Source organism: Callospermophilus lateralis, unplaced genomic scaffold (assembly GCF_048772815.1).
Source record: "Callospermophilus lateralis isolate mCalLat2 unplaced genomic scaffold, mCalLat2.hap1 Scaffold_1600, whole genome shotgun sequence".
Classification (NCBI taxonomy): Eukaryota; Metazoa; Chordata; class Mammalia; order Rodentia; family Sciuridae; genus Callospermophilus; species Callospermophilus lateralis.
In genome coordinates, this window is record NW_027512700.1 from 100,376 (window position 1) to 108,580 (window position 8,205).

The window sequence follows — 8,205 nt, forward strand, 5'->3', positions numbered from 1 at the left end:
TACATAGCCCCTTCATTTCAGATGTGTGATGGGGGGAAAGGTACTGGGGATTGAGCCCAAGGATGCTGTACCACTGAGCTATATTCCCAACCCCTTTTATATTTTTATTTTGAGTCAGGGTCTCTTTAAGTTACCTAGGCTGTCCATGAACTTTCTAGCCTCCTGCCTCAACTTCCTGAGTGCCTGGGATTACATGTGTGTACCACTATGCTAGGCTCAATTTAATATTTTTAAGTAAGGACATTGGTCTTGAAAACCAGGGTTTGCATTCCAACTCTGCCACTGTAAAAATATAAAAAGCATTTACATCTTTGGGCCTCAGTTTCCTATCTATATAATTACAGCATTTGTCTAATGATTTCTAGTATTTTGATCCTCTACAAAATAGTCTGTGGCTATATGAAGTTGAAAAGACAAACTACAGAGATAAATAAGTAATTAAGTACCAATAATTAGCACTATACAGGTGATGTCTCTAGGCAACACATGATTATGATTAATTACCAAATAAGTAGTTCAAGCAATATTGAAGCCAGTTAACTAAATGATCATTTATATGGTACTTAGTGTTTTGTATTTTAAATTTCTCATTGCATAATTTTTGATACATAATTTGGAACACATTTTCTACAACTGAATAGGAAATTAATAATGGAAAATGTTTCAAATATAGTTCTCCAGGCAAAATTTTGTAATATCCCCATGTATTAGAACATTTCCACAAGAAATGCCATTGCTGTATAAGTTCCTCATTCTGGGTGAATCCAAGGTCCCAGAATTACAGCAAAAATAGCTTTATCCATGGACACGAGGGAACAAATGAGTAGCCGAAGTGAGCTAACACAAGCAAAAAAATGTGTACTGAAGAATGAATTAGAAATCCAATTTATCAAAATTCTTGGAGGTGGCTTCTGGTCTCAAGTGAATCTTCAGTACTTTGATGTGCAACCTATTAAGCATTAGAGTGGCATATGCCAATTATTGTGTAGTATATAAAGCCTCCAAATAATTATTATCCTAACCATCAACATATCACAAACATTATTAATTAAGAGAGACCTCTGATTTCCTTAAAAGAAAATGGCACTCTTATGGAAAATGACCTATTATAGAATTGGAAATGACTATGTTGTCAGAAGTTGCAACTCTTGGATGAAGCATAAAGCAGAGATCTTGATGTTAATGGTCATGGAAGATTCCGTGTTGCCATCTGTCGGGAATTATTTACCAGTTTTTGCTGACCAAATTCCAAATTAAGAAGCCCCATTTACTGGCTCAAATTTATCCTCAATCTTAATTATAAATAGTGTCTGTCTTTGGTATTTTAGAACTATTTTAAGATATATAGACTCTGAAGGACTTAAGTAGAATTTTTTTAAGCACCTTATTTTCTTTAGGTACTCATCATTGCCTGATTGAATTTCTCCACAGGTTTCTAAAGAATATTTATATCAACCCTCTTGGCCCACTCCTAGCCACCCTCCTGGGGTCAGCTGTCAAGGAGATTTTTCTAATTTTACAAATTTTGTTCCTCATTGTTTGCTTTTATAATTTCTCTATAACCCTCCATAGCCTTGAGAAATCATTGTGATCATTTTAAAGCTCCCTGTGAACTTGTCTCTGCTCATCTCTAGTCTTTACTCTGATGCCCAGCCTAAGTTCTATCTATCCTAGCAGCATACCTGCACATTACTGAACTTTGAGGTTTCTTTCTTTGTGGCTTTTTCACAAACTACTATGTTTGCCTGCAATGCTCTTCTACCTAGCTACACTTCCTAATTATTTCCCCTTCAAACTCTTTCTTACCTTGCCTTTAGGTAATATATCCCCTAAAAGCCATTCCTAATCACTCCCCTCAGTCCCCAAGTCCTGGTGGACATGTTCTTCTTATATGCTTTTGTAATCCTTTGAGCTATCATAATTATACTTCAGAATTAAACAGTTTCCTTACCTCTCATGCAGGAATATGAATGCTCAGTTCATGGGCAAAGTTGCATTCCCCTTTTCTACTTCTAAGTTCTAGGCTTATGTGTGACAAAGCACATTTTTTTCAAGTTGACCACTTCCTACCTGATTTCTTTGGTACCATGATCTTAGGGATGTTCCCTTTATCTCTTTGAGCTTTCTGCCTCGTCCTTTCCACTTCGGATTTGTCAATTTCCCAGGGGTCAATCATCAACCCTATCATTTTCTTAATATCTTCAATAACCTAGATGATTCTATTCAAGAATATGTCTTCAAACTATCCAGGTATTATCTACATTTTAATCTTCAGGACTGTATATCCAACTGTCTCTTCAATGTCTGTATTTGAATATTTAATACTCATGTTAAACTAATGAGATCACACAAGAATACCTGTTTTTCTCCCCACTGAAAATCGGTTTCTCACTTCTTATTTCCCATGATAATTAACAAATTTCCTCAGCCACTTGGTTGTTCAAAGTACACTCTAGGATTTATTCTTCACTCTATCTAAATCTAACCTGAGCTAAACAAACACTAGGACTTCTCAGCCTTATCTCAAAGCATCCAGAATGCATCTACTCTGTTGATATCCATTAAGCCATCTTGGTCCCAGTAACCATTTGGGATTATCTTCTTCGTTATCATATTTCTGTTCTAGCCCTCCTATCAGACATCCTGCAATAGCAGTCATGACAATCTTTGAAATGGTAAAATGAACCCAAACCATTTACCTGTTCAAATCCATACATTAATTTTCATGCTATTGACAATAAAATTGTAATACCTAATCCTGGTTTATCAATCCCTTCTAAACATTCTAGCCCCATTCCATCCTTGTACCCCTGTTTTTACTTTGCTCCGGTTTCACTGTTCTTTCATTTTTTTTTTAACATGTTAACTCAGTTTTGTTCTATGGATCAACTATTTGTTCTGGTGACTCAGCTATTTCCTCTGAGTCTAGAAAGTTTTTATTTCTGATCTTTATACAGTTTTCTTCTTTCTCTCATTTAAATTTTACGTACATACCAAGACTTTCTTAACTGACATTTCAAAAAGTAGACAATTTCTATCACAGCAATTTGTATAACACCTATTATGATCACATATTTCTGTTAATAATCAGTATCATTTAATTTTATTTCCCTGAATAATGCCTACTATTTTAATATTCTGCATAATACCTATATCATTTTCATATATTTCTGTTTATTAATCAACATTTTTTATTTATCTTCTTCAAACCTGTAAAAATGCTAACTTCATAACACCATGGGCCTTGCCTGTCTTATCCATTGCAGTATTTCCAGCACCTAGAACTGGGTCCCAATCAGTATAAACTCAATAAATACTTGCCAAATAAGTGAATTTTATTGAATGGAACAAGGAATCCACTTTGAATGAGTGAAATTTAGAACATAATAATTTAGAGAGTTTTCACTAATATGTGTAGAGTGAAAAAGTTACCATGAGTTTTGCCTCAATCTTTGGATTGCTTGCTGGGATCAATGACAAACATGTTGCTAGACACCATGCTAGACACTCATTGCTAGAATAGAGAGGACTTCACAAACTATTGGTTGTTTTCTTCTTAAGAAGTGCTAGTGAAACTTCTCTTCCAACTATTTCTTGCTGGAGAAGGAAGCCAAAAAAGTGTAAGTCAAAGAGAAAACCATAGCAAAAATAGTAGTACATTCAACTGTCCATTATATAAACTAATCGACTTCTGAATAATATTTTTTTTTTGGCAAAGGCCTACCTTAATGCTATTTTATTATAGAAAATTATTTTTCCTTTTCCTTGGAATTTTATTTGAACATTATTTTGTCGTCCCTTAGACATGGTTTAAGGTTCATTTTATGGGAGGAGGGAAGGCTCCATTTATTTAATCCAAGAAATACTTATTAAACATTCTCTAGGAAGCTTATACTCTAACAAAAGGTACAAAACATGAGCACAATATTTGTAATATGTGCCATAAAAGTCATATGTAAAAATATTGTAAGTATCAGACAAATGAAATTATATACCAACTAAGGCTCAGTAGAGTTCATGTATTATAATATCCAGAAAGCTTGGCTACAAATTATGCCCAGCATTTTACCATGTGTATAAACTGGAGGCCAGAGAGTGTAAAGAAAAGAAGGACAATTTTGAGCAAAATATGAACAACAATTATCATGGGCCCATGTACTACTGTAAATAACTAGTTTCATTCTAATAAGACTGGAAGCAAGAATGAAATAGGTATCTCTTGGCCTTTTATCACATGATATTATATACCAGAGAAAGAAGATATGTTCTAAAGATCTCAGTAGAATAAAAGATAATAGGAAACCCAACTTTTGTTAAAACCCTGTCTCTATCACTTACATTTTGTCTTATCTTATGCCTAATTCTTCCCTTTTTATCTTTGGCTTCTCTTTATACCAGTCTAAGAGGTAAAGTAAATAAGATGCCAATCTAAGTATCTGCTAGAAAAAAATGAGTGCTCAACAAATGCTGTGAAAAACCACACCCAAATATTTGGCCCAAGATTTTATTGGTTTAGTTCTTGGAGAAATCTGACACTAAGCCTTTTAGATTAAAATCTATAACTTCCTGGTGGACCTTTTGTTGCTACCTTTCTGGTTGACAGTTTCTGCATGAAAAATGCAGATTCCTCTGTTTGAATATTGCCACAATTTTGAGCACACTGTACATTTTAAGACCTCAGGGATGCAGCACCAACATTCCCATTCATCTTGATCTCTGGGTCTTGTCTTTTATGTACACACCAAATTACTAGCAAGAAATTGATAGACACACTAGGAGTATAGCTAAGTTGTAGAGTGTTTCTCTAGCATGCACAAGGTCCTGGTTTTAATCCCTAACAGTGCATACAAAGAAAAAAATCAAAAAATGCAACATTGATAAAAAGAGTGGTTTATAAACATAAAATTCCTGCAATCTTGCCTCCTCATGCAGTATCCTCATGCAGTACTTTATGCACCTTGGGCATTAAAAAAATAAACTTGTATTAGTCAGCTTTTCATTATAGTAATGAAATACCAGAGGCTACTTAAAAAGAAAAGAGGCTTATTTAACTCAAAGTTTGGTGAGGGTCCACAAACATGGAACTTTGCTGGCCTAAAGACTTCTTGACTATCTGCCTCTGAAATTAGTCCACTAGAAATATACCTTTGTGTTTTAGCTTCCTTTGTAGTGAAATCATGAAAGCTTGGTCTGAGTCTATGGGAACAAAAGAACATGGGTTCATATTTTTCAATAGGAACAGGAGGCAGCAGAGCTGAATCCTCTCTTTGCAGGTAACTGTGGCCATTGGGGTATGAATCTCTCCCTGGGTGGATTGTGAAGCCTTTGGCTCACCACCCAGTTTTAATGGCATTTCTTACAGCTTCCCTGGAAAATTGGTGTTTGTTTTTGAAATACAAAAAGGTCAACCAGGACACAGTGCTGGAGGGAGATCTGCCACGTGGGGTGAGTCAGGGTCTGAAGGCAAAAACACAAACTGGGCTGCTACCCCATATATCTTTCCCACTTGAGCATAGCAACTTTTTCTGAGCATGGCACCAAAACCTCTCACCACAACAACATGCCTTTATGTTTTTGGGTCTCCTGGCTGCATCTTGTTAGTCACATGTCATTTGGAAGCCAATGAAAGAACCACAGGGGCCCAACACAGATATTGGATCACACATCTGCACTCCATTGCTCCAGGCCCAGTTCCCTGCTGGATCCTACTCACTGGAATCTCTGTTGTTCACAGAGATGGTCATGAATTCCACTCAGTCAAAAATGGCACTCGCTGGTTCAGTCATGATGAGCAACAGGAGATGTAAAGGTTCTCCAGGGATTTCTGGTCATGGGATTCTCAAAAACTTCATGGTATTGGCCTAGCCATATTTCAAGAATGAAGAAGTGGACACTGTGGGTTTTGATTCATTCAGGAGCCATTAAGTGTTGAGGAATCTCCTTTCAGTACAAGCTCTGGAGATTGCATGCAGGCAAGGTTCCCAAGGAGTGGCAAAAGATCACGGGAATCCAGGCACATTGGGGTCTAAAATATGAGGTTACTGTGAGTTTTGGCTCTCAACTATAGCTTAAAAGGCTTGCACAGCAAAATCATGTGAAATCCTGGCTGAGATTCCCAGTGCTGTGGAGAAAGCCACCCTCGGCCTAGATGTCAGTTTACAAAGGCTCCTCTAATGCCTGGCCTTCTAAAATCCCAACACAATTCATGGCAATAGTTCTCTGCGATCAGTTCCAGAACTCAGTCTCTAATGGCATCACACCAGAGTTCAAGCTGAGGTGGACCGAATCATTTTTTCCAACCACCACACAAAAGACCACTATTCTAACAAAAACACCCCCACATGGCCCTCATTTTCTTCCATACAGACACTCATCATAACATTCTGGCTGGGGGGTTCTATAGGGTGAGAAGTCTTAGATGGTGTGCAAAGTAAGCTCTTATGCCCATCATATGCCAAATGTCATGGTGGCCTGGACACCCTTCCTGAGAAACAGGATAGATAAAATGGGCCTGTAGTTAATACTGCTCTGCTTCTCAAATTAGAGGCGTCCTGCCTGCCAGGGGTAGATTATTTATGTGTACTGGACTCATGAAAAAACCCAAACACCTGTGTGCTAGTTACTGGAGGGCTTGCAACAAATCATTTGACCCAGAGGATCCCTGTTCTGACTTCATAGGGGTCAGGAGCCTGCCCAGAGGAAGGCCAGAGACTTCATGCAATACTACACTTCTTTTTCATCCTTTTAGATTGGGAGGGACACATGGAATTTTTCTTGAGTTTCCTGGGGTGCTGAGAATGTAATTCACAGCCACACACAGGGCCAAGAGTCTGATTCAGACACAGCTTTTACAAAGCACTTTACTTCAAAGGCACAGATTAGGCCTCTTCATTTCCATTTGAAACTTTTTTCTTGAGGAGTCCCAAAGGAGTGCCCTAAGGCAAACACCTCCCTGACATCAGGGGAACAGAACAATAGGGAAGAAAGGAAGCCTGGAGATAAACATTTCTTTAATTGAACTCTGTGGATCTGACAGCTTCTAGTCATGCAACTTGGGTTACTATCTATCCAAGCAGGGATTCTCCAGAGAGATCCTTATCAGTCATGCTAATTTTTGAGTTTTCTGAGATGCTTGCCATGCCCTTCAGCAATCCAGTCCATGGCCATGTCACAGAGCTTGAATATGGTACACATCTTGAACACAAAACCACGAACCCCTTCAGAGAGTGGCCACAATTCAGGAAGAATACAGAAACTTAGGATCTTGGTAGGTGTTGCCCATCTGCAAGGCAAGCAGCAGTCCATTCATAAATTGGCCATGAGGAGTCCTGCAAAGATTTCCACTAGACAGGACACATTCACGGCTGCATTCTTCTCTCTACTCTCTTTAAGCACAAACCCAGTGCGATCCACTGACATAAAAAGGCTCACTAGTTAACAGTCCATTTCAAACCAACAACAACAACAGCAACAAAAACTATTTTCCTTCATGTTCTCAGAACATGAGACAAAACGACAAATTGAAACACACACCCACTGAGACACAAAAACCACCCCTGTATTTGGTCTGCATCTATCCACTCTGTCCGCTGACTGGTGGCTGTAAATATGTTAGTGAGAAGTGGCCTGTCGTGTCTCAGCTCTGGTCTCCTTGACCATCTCTGTGTAGTTGTCAGGAGCCAGCCATGAGTCAACACTTCTTTCTCAGGAAAGGCCCCTGTTGAGACCATTCAAGGCATTTGGCTATCCACACATCACTAGGTACCAACAAAGAATAACTCTGGCCTTGGTACAGACAATCAAGTGAGCCCACTGGGAGTGGAACTGCCTCTGGATGCCTCGCCTCCTGGATCCCAAGTTCAGAGAGCTCCATCACCAAGGAAGTGAGGTGAGGTCACTTCCTTCAGGGAAGTGAATGAGGTCACTGCCTTGGCAACCACTTTGTCCTAACAGTTGTTTCCAAGGGTCCCATGAGATGGAGGCTGCCCCACCTTCCTGTGACATTTTCACAAGACATAGAGGTCTATATACCCTAGGAGCCCGGGATCAGCAATCCACACAGACCTGATTGTGTCCATCGTCCATGCATTGAGAAGAGAGAGGCTGATTCAGCCTCATCCCTTCATCCTAACTGAGTTCTTGGCCATAGAAGATGACTTTAGACCTCACAGGTCCTACAGAGCTGCCTACATTTGCTCCAGGAAT